Raw genomic sequence first — 21,597 nt, forward strand, 5'->3', positions numbered from 1 at the left:
CTCCCGGAGTTCTCCCAAGCTCATGTCCACTGAGTTGGTGATGCCACCCAACCACCTCATCCTCTGTCTCCCTCTTCTCCTTCTGCCTTCCGTCTTTCCCAACATCAGGGTCTTTTCCAGCGAGTAGGCTGTTCGCTTCAGCCTGTCCATGCATGGATATGGTTTTTCCTGTGGTCACGTATGGATGTGAGAGCTGGACTGTGAAGAAGGCTGAGCGCCAAAGAATTGATGCTTGTGAACTGTGGTGTTGGAGAAGACTCTTGAGAGTCCCTTGGACTGCAAGGCGATCCAACCAGTCCATTCTGAAGGAGATCAGCCCTGGGATTTCTCTGGAAGGAATGATGCTAAAGCTGAAGCTCCAGTACTTTGGCCACCTCATGCGAAGAGTTGACTCATTGGAAAAGACTCAGATGCTGGGAGGGACTGGGGGGCAGGAGGAGAAGGGGACGACAGAGGATGAGATGGCTGGATGGCATCACGGACTCGATGGATGTGAGTCTGAGTGAACTCTGGGAGATGGTGATGAACAGGGAGGCCTGGCGTGCTGCGATTCATGGGGTCGCAAAGAGTTGGACTCGACTGAGCGACTGAACTGAACTGAACTGAACTGAATAGAGTGGAAACAATCCAAATGCCTACCAAGTGACTAATGGATAAACAAAATGTGGTGTATCCATAATGGAATATTAACTGGGAATAAAAAACGAAGTATCGCTACATGCTACAACATGGATAGATGTCAAAAACTATGCTAAATTAAGGAAGCCAGCCACCAGCTCCCCCCACCCCTGCCAAATACTGTATGACACAAAATATCTAGAATAGGCAAGTCCATGGGGACGGGAATCAGATGAGTGGTTGCCTAGGGTGGGGTGGAAAGAGTTTTAAGCAGAGGGAGAAAACTAGGGTATGACTGATAAGGAGTACAAGGGTTCTTTCGGGAATTATGAACGTGTTCTAAGGCTACAGAACTCTGTCAATATAGTAAAAATCATTGACCTGTATGCTTTAAATGAGTGCATTTTTATTGTATGTAAACGACATCTTAATCAACCTGTTAAAAAATATGATATGCACTGGTAAATGAATACACACACACAGACACACATTTTTTCCTGGGAGGAGAGATGGATGGATGCGTACGAAGGGGGACTAGGTAGACGTTTCTCTTCTTCTGAATTGAGGACACAGTTGATAATATGGGCTGCCCTGCTTGCTCAGCCAGTGAAGAATCTACCTGCAAAGCAGGAGACTCAGGTTTGACTCCTAGGTCGGGAAGATCCCCTGCAGAAGGGAATGGCAATCTACTCCAGTATTCTTGCCTGGAGAATTCCATGGACACAGAAGGCTGCCGGTTACAGTCCGGGGGTCGCCAAGAGTAGGGCACGACTAAGCGACTAAGACACACAGCTGATTTACTACCTTCTGTCAGTTTCGGGTGGACAGCCAAGTGACGCAGTTACGCACACGTATGTGCACACACACACACGCACACACACGTATCCTTTTCCAGGTTCTTTCCCATTATAGGTTATTGTAAGATAGTGAATACAGCTCGCTATCTTTGTTGTTCATCTATTTTACCTATAACAGTGTGTATCTGTTAATCTCAAACTCCAAGCTCATCCCTCTCCCTCCCAGAGACTTGTGTGCGTGTTGCTGCTGCTGTTCAGGCGCTCACTCGCGTCTGAATCTTGGCGGCCCCAGGGACTGCAGCACGCCAGGCTTCCCTGTCCTTCACAGCGTCCTGGGATTGCTGGAACACATGTCCATTGAGTCGGTGATGCCGTTCACCCTTGTCATCCTCTTCTCCTCCTGCCTTCTATCTTTTCAAGCATCAGGGTCTTCTCCAATGAGTTGGCTCTTCACATCAGGTGGCCAAAGTACTGGAACTTCAGCATCAGTCCTTCAAATGAATATTCAGGTTGATTTCCTCTGGGACTGACTGGTTTGACTCCCTGAAGCCCAAGGGACTCTCTTCTCCGGCCACACAGGGCATCGATTCTCCGGTGCATTTCAGCATCAGGCCTCCCAATGAGTATTCAGGTCGATTTCCTCTGGGACTGACTGGTCTGACTCCCTGACGACCAAGCGACTCTCTTCTCCAGCCACACAAGGCACCGATTCTCCAGCGCATTTCAGCATCATTCCTTCCAATGAGGATTCGGGTCGATTTCCTCTGGGACTGACTGGTTTGACTCCCTGACGCCCAAGGGACTCTCTTCTCCAGCCACACAGGGCATCGACTCACTGGCGCATTTCAGTATCAGTCCTTCCAGTGAGTATTCAGGTCTATTTCCTCTGGGACTGGCTGGTCTGACTCCCTGACGCCTAAGCGACTCTTCTCCAGCCACACAGGGCACCGGTTCTTTGGTGCACTGTTTTCCTTATGATCCAGCTCTGACATCTGTGCTAAGTCGCTTCAGTCGTGTCCAACTCTCAGCAACCCTATGGACTATCGCCCGCCAGGCTCCTCCCCCAATGGGATTCTCCAGGCAAGAATACTGGAGTAGGTTGCCATGCCCTCCTCCAGGGGATCTTCCTAGCCCAGGGATAGAACCTGTGACTCTTGTCTCCTGCACTGGCAGGTAGGATCTTTGCCACTTGCGCCACCTGGGAAGCCCAACTCTCACAGCAGTACATGACTACTGGAGGTAGGGCAATACCAATACAATATTGTAAAGTAATTAGCCTCCAATTAAAATAACTAAATTTACATTTTAAAAAACCACAGCTTTAACTACATGAAACTTGATCAGCAAAGTAATGTCTCTGCTTTTGAATAGACTGTCTAGGTTTGTCATAGCTTTTCTTCCAAGGAGCAAGCGTCTTTTAATTTCATGGCTGCAGTCACCATCTGCAGTGATTTTGGAGCCCAAGAAAATAAAGTCTCTCACTGTTTCCATTGTTTCCCCATCTATTTGCCATGAAGTGATGGGACTAGATACCATGATCTTAGTTTTCTGAATGTTGAGTTTTAAGCCAACTTTTTCACTCTCCTCTTTTACTTTAATCATGAGGCTTTTTAGCTCCTCTTCACTTTCTGCCATTAGGGTGGTGTCATCTGCACATCTGAGGTTATTGATATTTCTCCCGGCAATCTTGATTCCAGCCTGTGCTTCATCCAGTCTGGCATTTTGCATAATGTACTCTGCATAGATGATAAATAAGTAGGGTGACAATATACAGCCTTGTTGTATTCCTTTCCCAATTTGGAACCGGTCTGTTGTTCAACGTCTGGTTCTAAATTTTGCTTCTTGATCTGCATACAGACTTCTCAGGAGGCAGGTCTAACATTCCCATTTCTTTAGGAATTTTCCACAGTTTGTAGTGACCCACACAGTAAAAGGCTTCAGCACAGTCAATGACGCAGAAATTTTTGAGGGATTCTCTTGCTTTTTCCTGTGATCCAATGGATGTTGGCTCATTCCTCTGCCTTTTCTAAATTGAGCTTGAACATCGGGAAGTTCTCGGTTCACATACTGTTGAAGCCTGATTTGAAGGATTCTGAGCATTACCTTACTAGCATGCGAGTGTGTCCTTTGTATTTTTTTTACACTGCTGTCATTTTCATATCATGCATTATATCACTCCACTCCCACCCGACCATCCATGGGAGTTCTCTCCACCATGAGTTTACTGGTGGGGATCAATTCTGATTTCTTATTTATACTGCTACTGCTGCTGCTGCTAAGTCGCCTGAGTCATGCCCAACTCTGTGTGATCCCATAGATAGCAGCCCACCAGGCTCCTTTGTCCCTGGGACTCTCCAGGCAAGAACACTGGAGTGGGTTGCCATTTCCTTCTCCAATGCATCAAAGTGAAAAGTGAAAGTGAAGTCGCTCAGTCGTGTCTGACTCTTCACGACCCCATGGACTGCAGCCCACCAGGCTCCTCCGTCCATGGGATTTTCCAGGCAAGAGTACTGGAGTGGGGTGTCATTGCCTTCTTTGTCTTATTTATACTACTTTGCACTAAACTAAAAATAAAGCTTAATTCTTTAGTTATACTTTATATAAACAAGATAAAAAATTTTTTATTTCCTTCTCAGCTTAGATTTTGTACTCTAAAATCATTACATCACCTAAGTGGTAGATTAAACAGGCTTGAAGGACAGCTCCTGATTCTGGCTGAACTTGCTACTCTTAGCAAAAGTCTGTCAGACAGCATTATGCTAACTTTGTTTAGCCTACCTCTATGACCTCATGCTTCCCTGGTGGCTCAGAGGTTAAAGCATCTGCCTGGAATGCTGGAGACCCGGGTTCAATCCCTGGGTAGGGAAGATCCCTTGGAGAAGGAAATGGCCACCCGCTCCAGTGCTCTTGCCTGGAGAATCCCAGGGACGGAGGAGCCTGGTGGGCTGCCGTCCCTGGGGTCACGAAGAGTCGGACACGACTGAGTGGAATCACTTCACTTTTCACTCTCATGCACTGGAGAAGGAAATGGCCACCCACTCCAGTGCTCTTGCCTGGAGAATCTCAGGGACGGGGGAGCCTGGTAGGCTGCAGTCCCTGGGGTCGCGAAGAGTCGGACACAACTGAGCGGCGTCGCTTTCACCTTCATGACCTCGTGCAGGACTCGCTCTTTTCACAGAGGCCTCTGAAGATCTGGACGGTGAGATGCCATAAGGCTGACCTTTGAAGGTCATCCAGGAGCTTTAAATGGCACCAACTGCAAGATTTCACCACACACACACACACACACACACACACACACACACACACACACAGGCACATGCCCAAAAGGGAATCTTACAGATCAGTCAGTAACTCTTTGTGATTTTGTGATCTCTGAAATATACTCTCAATTTCAATTACCTTGTCCAAATCTTGCAATACTCATCTCTCCACAAAACTCCTAAGCATCAATTTCTGGCATTAATATTTCAAACCACTTATTAAAACCCCAGGCATCCCTGATAGCTTAGTTGGTAAAGAATCCACCTGCAATGCAGGAGATCCCGGTTCGACTCCTGGGTCAGGAAGATCCGCTGGAGACGGGATAGGCTACCTACTCCACTATTCTTGGGTTTCCCTGGTGGCTCAGCTGGTAAAAAATCTGCCCACAATGTGGGAGACCTAGGTTCCATCCCTGGGTTGGGAAGATCCCCTGCAGAAGGGAAAGGTTACCCACTCCAGTATTCTGGCCTGGAGAATTCCATGGACTGTATAGTCCATGGGGTCGCAAAGAGTTGGGACATGACTGAGCAACTTTCACCCTCACTATCAGAACCCGAGACACAGGACATAAAACATCTGGGCTGAGCGAGCTATATCATTCTGCCTCCCAGGACTCCTGTGGCAAGACCCCACAGCTCCATGCCCAGGACCCTCACTGTGGCTCAGAACTGTCTTGATTTTCGCCCTGACTATATCAAGTCTCTAATCTTGTGCCCGCTGATACGCATAATACCACCTCAATCACCTTCGAAAAACACAGGTCTGAGGTTTTTTTTTTTTTACTTCCCTCCCTTAGTTCTGAATCAAGTCTCAATTGCCAAAAGTTTCAGTTTCTCAGCAGATATCAAGGACCACCATGATCTCCATGACCCAGCCCTAAAATACGTCTCATGTCAGCTGCGAGTGACAGTCGCTAACTGAGTCCACCTCCTTGTAGGCAGGAGGTTGTCTGCTTTGTTTGGTTTCTGTGATTCTGATATTGTTTGCCTGAATCTTCAGAGGAGTTTCATTAGGAAGCTGAGAATCTGGACGCCACTTTATAACCAAGAAGTGTGACTTCAGCTGGATGAGAAGGAAGGTTGTGAAGGTGCCCGTAGGAAAAGGGCAGCAACGGCAATCCCAGTAGAGGGAAGACCACACAGCTGGGGTGAAGACAGTGCAGAAAGGCAAACGTTCTTCTGGCTCGACCCAGCCAGCCACCCGCCAATGCACAGATACCCCTGTGCAGATACTTCCTGTGTCAGAGGCTACGCTGGGTACTGGGAGGGTGACGGGAACACAGCAGTCTGGAGTCCACCCTGAAGGGGCAAGAGGATGGAATAAGGAAATAATCACACACGTCAGTGTAAGACCGTGTCCGTGCCGAGTGCTTAGAAGAGGAAGCACAGGGTGCTAGGGAAGTGCGTAATGGGGATTTTGCTTCATCAGGGAGGACTTCCCAGCAAACAGGTGGAACAGCAAACAGGAGGGGGGGGCTTGGCGACCTGAATGTGTTGTGGGGAGGGTCACAGAGGGAAGCAGCGCAGCGGTGAGGAACTGGCTGTCATTCTTCGAGTTCTTGTCAGCTATAAACTGGGGCTTCCTTTTCTGCACGGCGCTGTTTAATGATCAGCGACGCCCAGAACCTTCACAGCTTGCCTGTCTGACTCTGCGACCCCACGGGCTGCAGACACCAGGCCTCCCTGTCCTTGACCATCTCCCGGAGTTTGCTCAAACTCATGTTATCTATCTGTACACCTACATAAAAAGCAACTGATAATTTTATCTTTTAAAGGTTATTTATCTATTCGTAGCCACACCACACAGCTTACAGGGCCTCAGTTCCTCGACCAGCCATCGAACCTCAGGCCCTGGCAGTGGAAGCACCAGCTCCTAACCGCCGGACAGCCAGGGAGTCACAGAAAGGGAAAAATCAACACGCAACGACACATTAAAGCATTTAGGGAGCTCACTATGTAAATGGAAACTGGAAACTAAGAGGCTCAGGAAGAAGCTTGCTCATTTATAAAGCATCAATTAAACACTAAATTTAGGGGGAGAAAACCCACAGCTTAGACAGACCCTCAAATAGAGTTCTGCCTGTTCGGCCTTGCTTCTTCCTCTTGAGGAAGCACACAGACCATCAGTCATCTCTTACTGATGCCAGACCATCCATGCGCTTCACAAGCACTATGTCACATTCACAGAACTTTCACAACAGGCTCAGCACCACTTTATAGGGAAAAAGACCGGTTAGAATGGTTTGCATTTTGGCCAAAGTCATGACGATAGTAAGGCTACAGTCAGGAACTTAATCTGTTTCCATCTTCAAACCTCTTCTGCCTACATATATTCATGGCTGCTGTCATTTACATAAGAGTTCATCAAAGGATGAAGAACACTGTTAATTAACCCTTAGTTTTCTTTATGGGATAAATAATCATGAGAAATGCTGGGCTGGATGAAGCACAAGCTGGAATAAAGATGGCCGGGCAGAGCCTGGCAGGCTACAATCCACGGGGTCACAGACAGGCAAGTCTGAGCAACTGGGCATACCCAACCTTATAAACAGATATATAAACCTTATAAACAGACTGGTTCCAAATTGGGAAAGGAGTACATCAAGGCTGTATATTGCCACCCTGCTTATTTAACTTATATGCAGAGTACATCATGAGAAATGCTGGACTGGATAAAGCACAAGCTGGAATCAAGATTGTCAGGAGAAATATCAATAACCTCAGATGTGCAGATGACACCACCCTTACAGCAGAAAGTGAAGAGGAACTAAAGAGCCTCTTGATGAACGTGAAAGAAGAGAGTGAAAAAGTTGGCTTAAAGCTCAACATTCAGAAAACTAAGATCATGGCATCTGGTCCCATCACTTCATGGCAAATAGATGGGGAAACAGTGGCAATAGTGGCTGACTTTATTTTTCTGGGTTCCAAAATCACTGCAGATGGTGACTGCAACCATGAAATTAAAAGAAACTGAGAAGGCAATGGCACCCCACTCCAGTACTCTTGCCTGGAAAACCCCATGGACGGAGGAGCCTTGGTAGGCTGCAGTCCATGGGGTCGCTGAGTCGGACACGACTGAGTGACTTCCCTTTCACTTTTCACTTTGATGCATTGGAGAAGGAAATGGCAACCCACTCCAGTGTTCTTGCCTGGAGAATCCCAGGGACGGGGGAGCCTGGTGGGCTGCCGTCTCTGGGGTCGCACAGAGTCGGACATGACTGAAGCGACTTGGCAGCAGCAGCAACTCCTTGGAAGGAAAGTTATGACCAACCTAGATAGCATATTCAAAAGCAGAGACATTACTTTGCCAACAAAGGTCTGTCAAGTCAAGGCTATGGTTTTTCCAGTAGTCATGTATGGATGTGAGAGTTGGACTATAAAGAAAGCTGAGCACGGAAGAATTGATGCTTTTGAACTGTGGTGTTGGAGAAGACTCTTGAGAGTCCCTTGGACTGCAAGGAGATCCAACCAGTTCATCCTAAAGATCAGTCCTGGGTGTTCATTGGAAGGACTGATATTGAAGCTGAAACTCCAATACTTTGGCCACCTGATGCGAACAGCTGACTCATTTGAAAAGGCCCTGATGCAAGCAAAAATTGAGGGTGGGAGAAGGGGACAACAGAGGATGAGATGATTGGATGGCATCGCCAACTCGATGGACATGGGTTTGGGTGAACTTCGGGAGTTGATGATGGACAGGGAGGCCTGATGTGCTGCAGTCCACGGGGTTGCAAACAGTTGGACACGACTGAGCGACTGAACTGAACTGAATCATAGTTCCAGGTGTAAAGAGGTAACCATGCTTTAAGTGTTATCTATGTTTCTTTTAAATAATCAGTTTATATTTTCAAATAATGTTTCACAATTTTTCACATCTCAAAATTAGAAATGAAAAATTGGGCATATTACTTCATTAAGGATCAGGTTGAGAAATGACACATTATCCATGCATTTGAAAACAATTTAACCTTTGTTACCAGCAACACAAGTTGCTGACTGTTTTCACCCTTAGATTCCACACTATCCTTTTTAAGCTTTGCAATCATTTACAATCTTTTTGCTTCTGTTTTGTTTTTCTTAATGTCGCTGTTTCAGTCTGAAAGGATTCTTTTATTTCCCCTTGAATACTCATCCTAAACATCTCAGCAACTTTCAACTTTCAAGGTTGTTCATTTTTATTTCAGTTGATCTCTCTATAACATCTGTCACTAACCATTTCCAGTCCCTGGGATTATCGACACGTAGATAATTATATTGCCTAATAATTCCATCTTCTCAACTGGTATACATCTACAAGGGGACACTACTCTGCCATAAAAAAAAAAAAGGAGAAATCTTGGGACAACAGAGAAGGCCCCTGAGGGCATTGTGCACAGTGAAATAAGTTAAAGGGGAAAAGAGCAGTCTTATATGATCTCTCTTATCCCTGGAGCGTAACAAAACCCCAAGATAAATGAACAGACAAAAGCAAACAGGGGTGCAGAGAACAGGGCAGTGGGCGCCAGAGGAGAGGGTCGGGGCGGAGGAGTGAGGAGGGGCCAACCGTGGGGCCGGGCGCCAGAGACCGAAGTCTCGGGAGCGAGCATGCCGCAGCTTAGACGGAGGCAGAAATCTACCGCGGTGCACGTGAGGCACGTTGGAGACCAATGCTACAGCAGTTAAAGAGCGCTCTTAAAACCCTACACGTGACCTGCTTCCCCATCTTGTCCACGTTCCAAGTCTCCCCCACCTGGCTTCCTCTGACCTGACCCTTACACCCTGTGATCCCCTTCCAGCTCTCCTCTGACCCCCCCAACACGCCATTCTTGAGTCACTCACATTCCCTCAGCTACAGTTCATACCTGTCTTCCAAGATACCTAAATCTATCTTGGGCCAGATCACTCCTTTGAGTTCTCAACAGGTTCCCAGCTGCCTTCTGCAGTCTCTTCCTGGAGATCCACAATCCGCTCAAAAGCAACTCATTATCCAACCTTCTTACACCCAAGTATTCTCACAAACTCACTCATCTATATATTTCCCACAAACTCAGTCAGTAGGTGGATATCTTGGAAACACAGCTAGCGGCTCACTGCCCAGAGCTCTGGGCCCATTCACCGAGCCTCTGCCGATGCTTTCCTCAGCGCTCCTTGGAGTGCTTCTGTTTTCAAGAAGCTCATACATATATCTTAGTTTTTAAAAAAGGAAGGAAGAAATGAAAAATACAGATATATTATCTATGTTCTATTGTTTTCCTATTAAAAAAAAGAGTGGTTGGTATAAAATGACTGTAATTTTAAATACACACACACAAATATTAAACCCTACAGTGAAACCCGTTAGGGCATCAAACTGTTTACCTCTGTGATAATGAAATCACTTCTCCCGTGCTTGATCGGAAGTCAGCTGCTTTTGAATGCTTAATTTAAGTCCTAAATATACTCTGAAAGTCTGGTTTCTGTTCGGCGCTATTTCAAATATCATTCCCTATGTATTAGCCACTTAGTCTCTCGAACTCAAATGGAAGGATGTTCAAGAGAACTTAAATAAGAGGTTACCAATTAAGTAAATCAAGTAGCTGGATCTCAAGTTAATAGCTGACACTCTTGTCAGTGGGTCCTCTTTAGTGGAATGTAAAACAGATACATTAAGTTAGAAGCTTTATGAGAAAATCTGACAGGATTTCTTCAGATACTGGCTAGGAAAATAAGGGTAAAGGGTTTACCTCTTTCCTGAGTTCATGAAAAACAACTCTCAGCATTCCTGACATTTTTCTGCTTTCTGCAAATTTTCTTACTTTGGTGCTGTTCCCATAAAGACAGCTCAAACCAAGCAGGCATCACCCAGCATTTAAGTGCAATAATCTGAAGCACTCTCCATTTTGGGTGTTGCAGTGAGAAAGGCGAGAGGTGAGTCAGCACTTCTGTCACAAGAGGAACTTCAAGAAAAGGTCGTGCATGGTGCTGAATTGCTTCAGTCGTGTCCAACTCTTTGTGGCCCCCTGGACTGCAACCCGCCAGGCTCCTCTGTCCATGGGATTCTCCAGGTAGAAGTACTGGAGTGGGTTGCCATGCCCTCCTCCAGGGGATCTTCCCGACCCAGGGATAGGGAACCTGCGTCTCTTACATCTAATGTGCACTGGCAGGCAGGTTCTTTACCACTAGTACCACCTGGGAAGCCCCCCAAAAAGGCCACAAAGAATCAAATCACTACCAACGCCACCTATGACTCGATGACGGTCAGATGCAGGGCTTACTGTTCTGTGCAACAGCATCGATTCATCTCCCCTCATTTCGCTTTAAAGAAGCACTGCAGAGGAGAAACCTGAGGGGCTCTCAAAAGAGCCAAGATCACCAACGTCTGGGAAAAAGCTCGAGACCACGTCCCATGAAACTGAGCTCCTCTGCCGATTTTTCGATTAGCCTCTCTACACAAAGCTGTGCTCTCTTTCTTTCCCTAAACCTGCTCTCAGGACTGAGAAGCAGCAAAGAGGTGGAACTGAAACCATATACAGTGGTGTTCTATGCTCAAGGGATCTGTGTCCCTGACCTTGGAAGCAACAGGTCTTTAGTCTCCCAGGCCTGCCTTGAGTCTCAAAAGGCTGACGCAAAGAGTAAATGATGGAATGTGAAGATATAAAGAGCAGCTCTTAGGGTGGGAAACTGGCAACAACAGCAGAGTCAGGGGACCTACGGCTCCCTGAAAGACGCAAATGCAAGCCTGGCACACTTGCCTAAGTTGCTTTCACAGGAAGCAGAGCTCCTCCAGGGGAAAACTGACCATAAGCACACAGACTCTAGACTGGCTGAAACCAGAAGGTTGGTGCTGCTTGAAACCTCGCCTTAAGGCCATTCTGAGAACTGTGCAGAAGATGACCCCACACCCTGCCGCCCAGCCTCACGCTGTCTTTAGAGCCGCGCCCTGAAAGCCACCACGTGGTCTGAAGCATCGCGGGGATCTGGGCATGAGCTGCCCGTCCTCCTTGCTCGGGGCCCTGCAGGGAGTGCTGCGTGCTCACCACAGCCTGCTGCCGGCAGTCCGGCCGTGCTGAGCAGGCTCGCGCTGGGTTCAGTGACCGACTAGTCCTCTCATCTGTCGGGAGGTCAGTGTGCTGGACGTCCCTGGAAGGTCAAAGCTGAAAGTAGCAGAGCTGGCAGACGCCCCAAGAACTGGGTGATCCTGAGATAGCCTCACCCTTGACCTGAAGTGGACTGTCACTTGTGTGAAAGCTACAAACCTGCTGTGTGAAAGCATGGGAACACGGGTTCGTTTGTCACGGTAACTAACTAACACGCTGCACTTTAACTAACATGCTCCAACAACGAAGCAGCATGACCACAGAGGCAGGTGCGCATGGCACTCTCAAAAAGCAGCATCAAGAAGGAAAGCTGTCCCCGGTGACTTCTTCCTTCTGCTCCTTGGTTCTCACTCATCAACGTCCGTGCGTGCACTGCCCCCTGCCCTCGGCGTCCCGCCCGTGAGTCCGCGCTCCTGACGGCTTTACTTTCATCCCTACGTTATTGTCCCCCACTTGGGCAGCAGCCGCTGCTGATGTATGGTTGATGAAAGAAAACAAAGGTCAATCTCACTATAGAACAGTAATTATTATTATTTTTATATACTTTCCCCATCCATCTCACTGGGTTTAATACTTTCTGAACCTAGAGGCCGGATTTGGCAAACCAATTAACAACAGACCAATTTTCCAACTCAGTATTTAGACCATGAACAAACGAAGATTCAAGGAAACAAGTTCCCCTCAGGAAGAAAAGGAAACGGGGAGTGTGGGAATGGTGAGAGTCTGTCCTAGAAACCCGCAAGGCGGGCGAGGCAGCAGAGAGGGCCGCGGGCACTGGGTCGGCTACGCTGCAGGGCTGTGACCTGGACATTTCATCCCACCCTCACCCGGCCTCAGGAGCAGATGCAGGTGTAATTACATGATCCCAAGTCCCAACAACCTCTAAAGAAATTACACGATACACAGCATTCCTATAACTGAATGGAATTCCTTTTTCATCAGCAGCTATCATCTAGAAAAAGTGCATGACGAATCCAAGTTATGAGAAAAAGCAAGAGTACCAGGCTGGAGCAGGTCCGCTTGTCAGCGGCATTCAACGGTCCAGAATTCAGCAAAGCATCAGGTTAACTAGAGGGACGCAGGAGGGCGCCTTCATTCACAGGACAAGGGGTAGGCCTGTGTCCTGCCAAGCGGCCCTGCTCAAGGACGCACGGGGGAGCCCAGACCTGTGTGCCCAGACCAGTCCTGCTCTCTCAGTTGGCCAGGCATCAGGATTGACTGGATCTGCTTTCTGGAGACACTTGTCTAGAGCAGGGGTCTCTCAACTTTGATTATGCTTTTGCTACCTAAAATCAGGGGGCTTGACATGTAACACTATTTATCTACAAATCATATGCATATACCACTTGCAGTAATCTATTATGTACATTAGAAAATATATGCACAAGTTTTTAAATGAGATAAAATACACTATATTTAAATGTTTTATAACAGTATATTTATTTTTTGCTCTTCCTAAAAATCTATTTGCAATGGTAGGAATGTGATGGACTGTGCTTCTTGACTTGGTTAAATGCTTTGCAACGGTTTTTGACACTCCAGAGAAAGCTACCTCACAAAGAGATACGGGTCTGAATGAAGGAAGGCCATTATTGGTGCCCTTGCTAAAGTATGGTGTTTATTTTGGTACTCATCAATGATGCCAGCGGTTTTGTTAAAATTTGGCTACTAGAACTTCTGTCTTCTTTAATATCAATCAGCTTGTATTAGTCAGGGTACTCCAGAGAAAAAGAACCAATTGGATACACATAGATAGAGAAGATTTTATTATTGGCTCATGTGATTATGAAGATGAAATATGCTGAAATAGACCACTGGGAAACTTCAGAACCAGGAACACCAGTGGTGTGATGCAGTCCACGCTCCAAGGTCGAAGAAGGGGGACAAGTAAGCAGGGAGAGGGTCACAGGGGAGGTTGGAGAGGGAATGATGGTGGGTCAGATGCCCAAGGGCCACGAACCAGGTGCTCGGGTGTGCGGGCAGGAGAAGGGCGTCCCGGCTCAAGGACGCCCTTCCTCCGCGTTTTCTTCTCCTGGAACCCCCAAGGGCCTGAACGCGCCTGTGCGCACTGTGGGGGAGAATCTTCTTGACCTGGTCTAGTGATCAGGCTCAGCACTTCCAGGAACAGCCTCACAGACACAGAAGGGGTGTCTGACCAGCTATCTCTGCATCCCAGTCAAGTCGACACCTAGCATTAGTCGTCACCCAGCCTCCTTTTTCTTTAATCTCATTTCCGGCTGTGCTGGTCTCCGCTGCTCCCGGCTGAGGCGCGTGGGGCTGCTCTCCCGTTGCTGGTGCGCAGGCTCCTCACTGGAGCGGCTTCTCTCGCCATGCGCGGCCTGAGCAGCGCAGCTCCTGGTTCCAAGGGCGCAGGATCGGCGCCTGCGGCGCACAAGCTCAGTAGTTCCAGGGCACGTGGGACCCTCCCGGGTCAAGGACCGAAACCAGTCTCCTATACTGGCAGGCGGATTCCTTGCCACTGAGCCACCAGGGAAGCCCCACTCAGCTCTTCTTAAAATTTACTTGGAAGATGTCACATTTCTCTATTTAAAAATAAAACAGGTTCAAACCTGATTTTCTCTCTTCATTTACAAGATTCGAAAGCAAGTTAGAAAATCCTGTTTCCATACCTTTTAGTGTAGTTGGAGAGATGTAAATAAGTGATACATTTAAATTGTTTTTGGCTAGAACATCACAAATAGATGAAACTTCCAAATATACAGTTTTAAACTGTCCATCCAATAGCACGAGCTTCTTTGAAAAAGCTCTTTATTTTCACTCATTATTAAAATGTCATCATTACCTTGAAGAGACAAATTGTTTATTCAAAAATATTTGCATGGTACCTTAATACTGACAGTTACTTGTCATCACATTAGAGGTAAGCAATTTTGAAGTATGTTTTTCAAGCAGAAGTTATGTTGGGCAACTGTTTTTAGCAGAAGATATGGGGCAAACCCACAATAGTTATACCTGAGGGAGGCAGGAGGTAAAACACGGCGTTTCTAGCGACAGCACATGGTGTTGCATCTTTATTCTATGTCTGGTCAAAGCAAACCTCACACGCTCAGAACTGCAGCCAGGCTGAGCGCCACGGGGCTACAAGCAGGTGGAGGAAAGGAAGACCATCTATCTACTCTGTTGTTTGCAAACACTCTGGATGGAAAGCACAGATGCCCCACTAGCCACTCGGAGGTATATGGCATTAAGAACCTATCATCTGCATGACCCCGTAACTGGGCACAAGGAGCAGCGAAGGGCAGGCAGGGGTCACTCCGTGCCCTTGTGGGGAGGGCCTCCCCCTCAGGAGGCCTGACAGGTGACGGGAGACCAGCAACACCAGGGCTGCCTGGAGGTCACATTGCTAATGCAAAGCTCGTTTTCTGTTTCTTTTGCAGAAAGATGCGAATAAACAGAAGCTCCGCTCCTTGCTTCCTGGGCTCCTCTGATGCTCCTGTGTAGGCGCTGCACGCACAAGCACTCATTTCTGAAAGCACTGGTTCTCAGCCCATTTGGCTTTCAGGTTGGGCAGCAGCTTTATTCTCAATCTCACGTTTATTTCTTCAAGTATCATCTGAGACCGGGCGATTTCAGAACAGTTAGAGAGACTTCCGGACCCTATGGCAGACTGTTCACGTTGCGGTTGTGAGGGGTCTGCCTGTGCACCAGGCTCCTGGTGGTGCCTGTCTGGTATGCCTGTGAAGATCCACCGTTACCTGCGGCCTCTGTGCCCTGTTTCCCCGACTCACTGCATCCCCAGTACCGGGCACAGGAGGAAGTCAGTTCAGTTCAGTTCAGTCACTCAGTCGTGTCCGACTCTTTGCGACCCCATGAATTGCAGCACGCCAGGCCCCCCTGTCCATCACCATCTCCCAGAGTTCACTCACACTCACATCCATTAAGTCCATGATGCCATCCAGCCATCTCATCCTCTGTCATCCCCTTCTCCTCCTGCCCCCAATCCCTCCCAGCATCAGAGTCTTTTCCAATGAGTCAACTCTTCACATGAGGTGGTCAAAGTACTGGAGTTTCAGCTTCAGCATCATTGCTTCCAAAGAAATCCCAGGGCTGATCTCCTTCAGAATGGACTGGTTGGATCTCCTTGCAGTCCAAGGGACTCTCAAGAGTCTTCTCCAACACCACAGTTCAAAAGCATCAATTCTTCAGCGCTCAGCCTTCTTCACAGTCCAACTCTCACATCCATACATGATCACTGGAAAAAGCATAGCCTTGACTAGACGGACCTTAGTCAGCAAAGTAATGTCTCTGCTTTTGAATATACTATCTAGGTTGCTCATAACTTTTCTTCCAAGGAGTAAGCGTCTTTTAATTTCATGGCTGCAGTCACCATCTGCAGTGATTTTGGAGCCCAAAAAATAAAGTCTGACACCGTTTCCACTGTTTCCCCATCTATTTCCCATGAAGTGATGGGACCAGATGCCATGATCTTCGTTTTCTGTTGAGCTTTAAGCCAACTTTTTCACTCTCCTCTTTCACTTTCATGAAGAGGCTTTTTAGTTCCTCTTCACTTTCTGCCATAAGGGTGGTTATTATCTGCCTATCTGAGGTTATTGATATTTCTCCCGGCAATCTTGATTCCAGCTTGCGTTTCTTCCAGCCCAGCGTTTCTCATGATGTACTCTGCATAGAAGTTAAATAAGCAGGGTGACAATATACAGCCTTGACGTCCTCCTTTTCCTATTTGGAACCAGTCTGTTGTTCCATGTCCAGTTCTAACTGTTGCTTCCTGACCTGCAGGAGGCAGTCAGCGCTTGCAAAATGTCGCTGTGATGGAGACCGTAGTTTCTCCTCGGTCACCCTTCTTCCCTCCTTCTTCCCTTCCTTTATTATCGTCAGTATTTTGGTAAGAATATAAAGCGGACTAAAAGCACTGCCTTCATGGAGGTGATGTACTGTCAGAGGAAGACAGAAAAATCTTTACAGAGGACATGACAGATAAGTGGATTATCGACTGTGACAGAAGGTGGTGACTGCTGTGATCGGGGTGCGGGGGCCGTGAGGAGGGGGCACAGGCAATCTGCAGGTGACGGGCCCAGGGCTCGCCGAGGGGACACGCATCTAAGTGAGGACTCACAGGAGGGCGGGGAACCAGGCAAGTGGGTTTTATACCTTTCACTGGCCACACCGCCTGTTCATCCTTCCTTACGGGTTTCAACCAAGACGTCTGGGGAATTCTGGAACTTTGGATATCACTGGTACACAGTGGGAGCTGGGCAGTTCTGGCTGAATTTATGTAAGTAGCATTTTGGAGAAGGAAACAATGGGGAGAAATGAACCAGAGGCTCCTCTTCAAAACGTGGAAAAACGCCCATGGAAATTAAAGAGCATTCCAAATCACAGGAAGACACTGAGGAACAGCCACACAGGACATGTGAGAGCCTCATTCACAGGGCAAATGTGGTCGGGCCCCCCACAGTCCCCGGGCCTCCGCCGGGGCCCGGGAGGGGTTCTGGCACGGGTGGGCGGGGGTGCCGCTCCAGGTCATACGAGCAGCTCAGACCAACCAGCAGCACAGAAAGCAACTCATTTCCCAGGATGGAGCCACGGAAGAGCTTGAACTGGGAAAAATAAACTGAAAAGCTCCCCATGATACAATATTTTGCGGTTTTGTTTTGGATTTGTGTTCAAATTATTTAAATAGAACAGTAAATCAAATATGATTATGCCGTTAACTACTTGAGTGTATTGACTTCTTTAAAATCAATACATTTAACGCTTTAAATCAGCTCTAAGATATCTGTGTGCTCACTTGTGTCCAACTCTTTGTGACCCTTTGGACTACAGCCCGCCAGGCTCCTCTGTCCATGAGAAATTTCAGGCAAGACTACTGGAGTAGGCTTCCATTTCCTCCTTCAGGAGATTTTTGTGGCCCAGGGATCAAACCCACGCCTCCTGCGTTGCAGGAGGATTTTTTACTGCTGGGGCGTTAGAGGAAGCCCAATAAGGTGTTTACTATTAATATACTTAAGGAGTAAATGGCATATTTACTGTGGTCACAACTATTTAGATTAAAAAGAATTATGCTCTTTTTTTCTAGTGTCAGTTTTAATTTCTATTGTGTCCTTTGTTATAATTTGTGATTTATTACTTTCAATTTCTTTCAACTATAACATTAGGATGACAAAGAACTCAAAGTAGCACCTTTTCCTTCTGAACAACGCACTTAATATACAAGAAGAAAAATAAGTGATTAGCTAGGTTCTCTGCACTTAGAACTGGAAACGACCTCTAGAGATTATAGGCTAGTTACAGTCTTGCCAGTCCACCTAGAATCTGACGTAAGGCTGCACAACGTCCCGTGCTTTCTCTGACTGTGGGAGGGCAGGTCAGCGGTGAGGCAGGGCGGCCACTGCCCCTTGCCCGTGGGCAGGGCACAGACACCTCTCTGCCATATGCTGTGACACTTTCACACTGTACACTCACGGCCTCACTGACTTTCTAAGCTGACACGCATAGGATTAACAGCTTTGAAAGCTATCAAGGAAGTTAATAAATATTTGTTTATAAAATAAATATGTCTCTGTAAAAGCCAAGATTTTGCCTTTACTTGTAAAACAGCAACTATAAAGCAGAGAACTGGTTTATAGATTTTGTTTCGTGTATTGTTAATGAGAACAGAATTTACCATGGATTTGTCTCTTCTTTACTTATTTGAGAAAAAATAAATCACCATGATAATTGGTTTCAGTAAAGAAACTCTTTGCTAAAACATTCAGAGCACTCTTCACCACAGAGTTTCACAGCTCTCTTTGGCCACCCACAATAAAAAAAAATCTGAACTTTTCAAGAGTGACTTTGAAGATATAAACAAACATGTTGCTTATTTTGAGCCAATGTTACGACAAGCCACTACTTTAGCTAATAAATCCTGCAAAAATCACTGGGAAAAAGTACTTTTCACATCAACTTTTTACTTAAACACAGACATTTACTTATGTTAAATAACAGCACAGAAGTTGAAACATTATATAAATTAATGCCTAATAAACTACTACCAAATAGGATATCCTACACATGTGATGTATTTTAAAAAATTAGTGCCTGAAGATTCCATAAAAAAGAAAACTACAGACCAATTCAACTGATGAACACAGATGTAAAAATTCTCAACAGAATACTAGCAATTCAATTAACAATAAATTAAAAGGATGACATACCATGATTAGGTGGGATTTACCCCAGAAATGCAGGGATTTTTCAATATCTACAAATCAATTAGCACGATAACAGCATTTACAAACTGAAGAATAAGAACCATATGGTGATCTTAATAGATACAGAAAAAGTTATTGATAAAATTTCAACATTAATGATAAAAAAGTCTCTAAGAAGTGTGCATAGTGGGAACCTACGTCAACATAATGAAAGTCACGTATGACAAACTCACGGCCAGCATCACGTTCAACGGTGCATGGCTGAAAGCACTTCCTCTAAGATCAGGAGCCAGGCGAGGCCGTCCAGTTTTCCCACTTTTATTCAGCCTAATTTTGGCAGCTGCAGATTCTCGTATTGCTGCTAGCCACAGCAATAAGAGAAAAAAAAGGAATCCAAATGGGAAAAGAAGTAAGACTGTCACTGTTTGCAGATGGTATGATATTGCGCAGAGAAAATCGTAAAGACACTACCAGAAAACTACGAGCTCATCAATGAATCTGGTTAAGCTGCAGGACACAGAATTATGTTGCATTTCTATACACTAACAAGGAATGATCAAAACCAGAGGTTACGGAAACAATCCCACTTACCATCACATCAAAAAGAATAAAATACTAAGGAATAAACCTCTTTCAGGAGGCAGAAGACTGTAAGACACTGATGAAAGAAGTCAAACATGACAGAAACAGATGGAAAGATACACCAATGCTTGGATTGTAAGAATCAACCTTTTCCAAATGACTGTACTACCCAATGCAATCTACAGATTCAAGGCAATCCCAGCCAAATTACCAACGGCATTCGTCACAGAACTATAACCCAAAATTTTAAAATTTGTTATGGAAACAAAAACCCTCAAACACCCGAAGCAATCTCGAGAAAGAAAACGGAGCTGGAGGAATCAGGTTCCTTAAATTCTGACCATACTACAAAGCTGCAATAAGCACACCAGCATGGTGCTGGCATAGAGACAAAGACGTGCCAGCGGGACAGGACAGAAGGTCCAGAGACAAACCCATACACCTAGGTCAGTTAATCTATGGCAAAGGAGGCAAGAACAGACGACAGAGAAAGACAGTCTCCTCAATAAGCGGTGCCTGGAAAACTAGACTCCCTGTAAAAACAAGTGAAATTAGGAATTCTCAATGCACAAAAATAAACTCAACATGGATTAAAGACGTAAATGTAAGACTGGGTACTATAAAACTCCTAGAGGAGAACATAGACAGAACACTCTTTGATGTACACTACAGCAATCGTTTTTGGATCCACCTCCTAGAGTAATGGAAAGAGGATCAGAAATAAGCAAACGGAACCTACTTAACCTTAAAAGCTTCTGCACAGCAAAGGGAACCACAAACAAATGACAGTCTACAGAATGAAAGAAAATGCTTGCAAACAATGCAACCCATAAGGAATTACTCTCCAAAATATACAAAGAGCTCACAGAGCTCAACATCAAAAGACTAAACAACTCGGTCAGCAAACGGGCAGATCTAAACAGGTATTTCTCCAAAGAAGGCATCCAGGGAGCCAAGAGGCACACGAAAAGATGCTCAACACTGCTAAATGTCAGAGAAATGGGTACCAAAACTACAGGGAGATATCACCTTACACCGGTCAGAATACCCATCATCATAAAGTCTACACATAATAAACTCTGGAGAGAGTATGGAGAAAAGGGAACTCTCCCACACTGTTGGTGGGAATGTAAATTGGTATAGCCACTATAGAAAACAGCAGGAAGGTTCCTTAAAAACTAAAAATAGAGCTACCGTGTGATTCAGCAATCCCACTCCTGGGCATACATTCGGAGAAAGCTGTAATCTGAAAAGAAACATGTACTCCAATGTCCACAGCAGTACTCTGTATAAGAATCAAGACATGGAAACAACCTAAACATGTTCAAAGATGAATGGATAAAGACGTGGGACACATATACTACAGAACAGCACTCAGCCATGAAAAGACGGAGACATGCCCCTCGCAGCACTGGATGGACCTACAGATGACCACACTGTGTGGGGTCAGACACGGAGAGACAGACGCGGTACTGCTGATATGTGGAGTCTAAAACTTATACACGTGAACTCACTTCCAAAGCAGAGACTCACAGAGAAAGAAAACAAACCTATGGTTACCAAAGGGGAAAGGGAAGAGGAGCTGTTCAGTTCAGTTCAGTCGCTCAGTCGTGTCCAACTCTTTGTGACCCAATGGACTGCAGCACACCAGGCCTCCTGTCCATCACCAACTCCCGGAGGTTGCTCAAACTCATGTCCATTAAGTCGGTAATGCCATCCAACCATCTCATCCTCTGTCACCCACTTCTCCTGCCTTCAATCTTTCCCAGCATCAGGGTCTTTTCAAGTGGGTCAGCTCTTCGTATCAGGTGGCCAAAATATTAGAGTTTTCATTTCAGCCATCTGTCCTTCCAATGAATATTCAGGACTGGTCTCCTTTAGGATGGACTGGTTGGATCTCCTTGCAGTCCAAGGGACTCTCAAGATTCTTCTCCAACACCACAGTTCAAAAGCATCAATTCTTCGGAGCTCAGCTTTCTTTATAGACCAACTCTCAGATCCATACATAACTACTGGAAAAACCATAGCTTTGAGTAGACGGACCTTTGTCAGCAAATTAATGGCTCTGCTTTTTAATATGCTGTCTAGGTTTGTCACAGCTTTTCTT

The 21,597-nt window shown here is 46.2% G+C and overlaps 1 protein-coding gene and 1 non-coding gene across 2 annotated transcripts in view; one reads left to right on the plus strand and one right to left on the minus strand.

Moving 5' to 3' along the window:
* TBC1D5 (TBC1 domain family member 5) overlaps positions 1 to 21,597 on the minus strand; it is a 595,354-nt gene that overhangs the window by 109,958 nt on the left and 463,799 nt on the right. The gene's annotated exons all lie outside the window — the stretch shown is intronic.
* Positions 4,211 to 4,282, plus strand: TRNAS-GGA (transfer RNA serine (anticodon GGA)). Its single transcript has one exon. It is a non-coding gene; the product is annotated as a tRNA-Ser (tRNA).

The sequence above is a fragment of the Budorcas taxicolor genome, chromosome 1, assembly GCF_023091745.1.
Source record: "Budorcas taxicolor isolate Tak-1 chromosome 1, Takin1.1, whole genome shotgun sequence".
Taxonomy (NCBI): Eukaryota; Metazoa; Chordata; class Mammalia; order Artiodactyla; family Bovidae; genus Budorcas; species Budorcas taxicolor.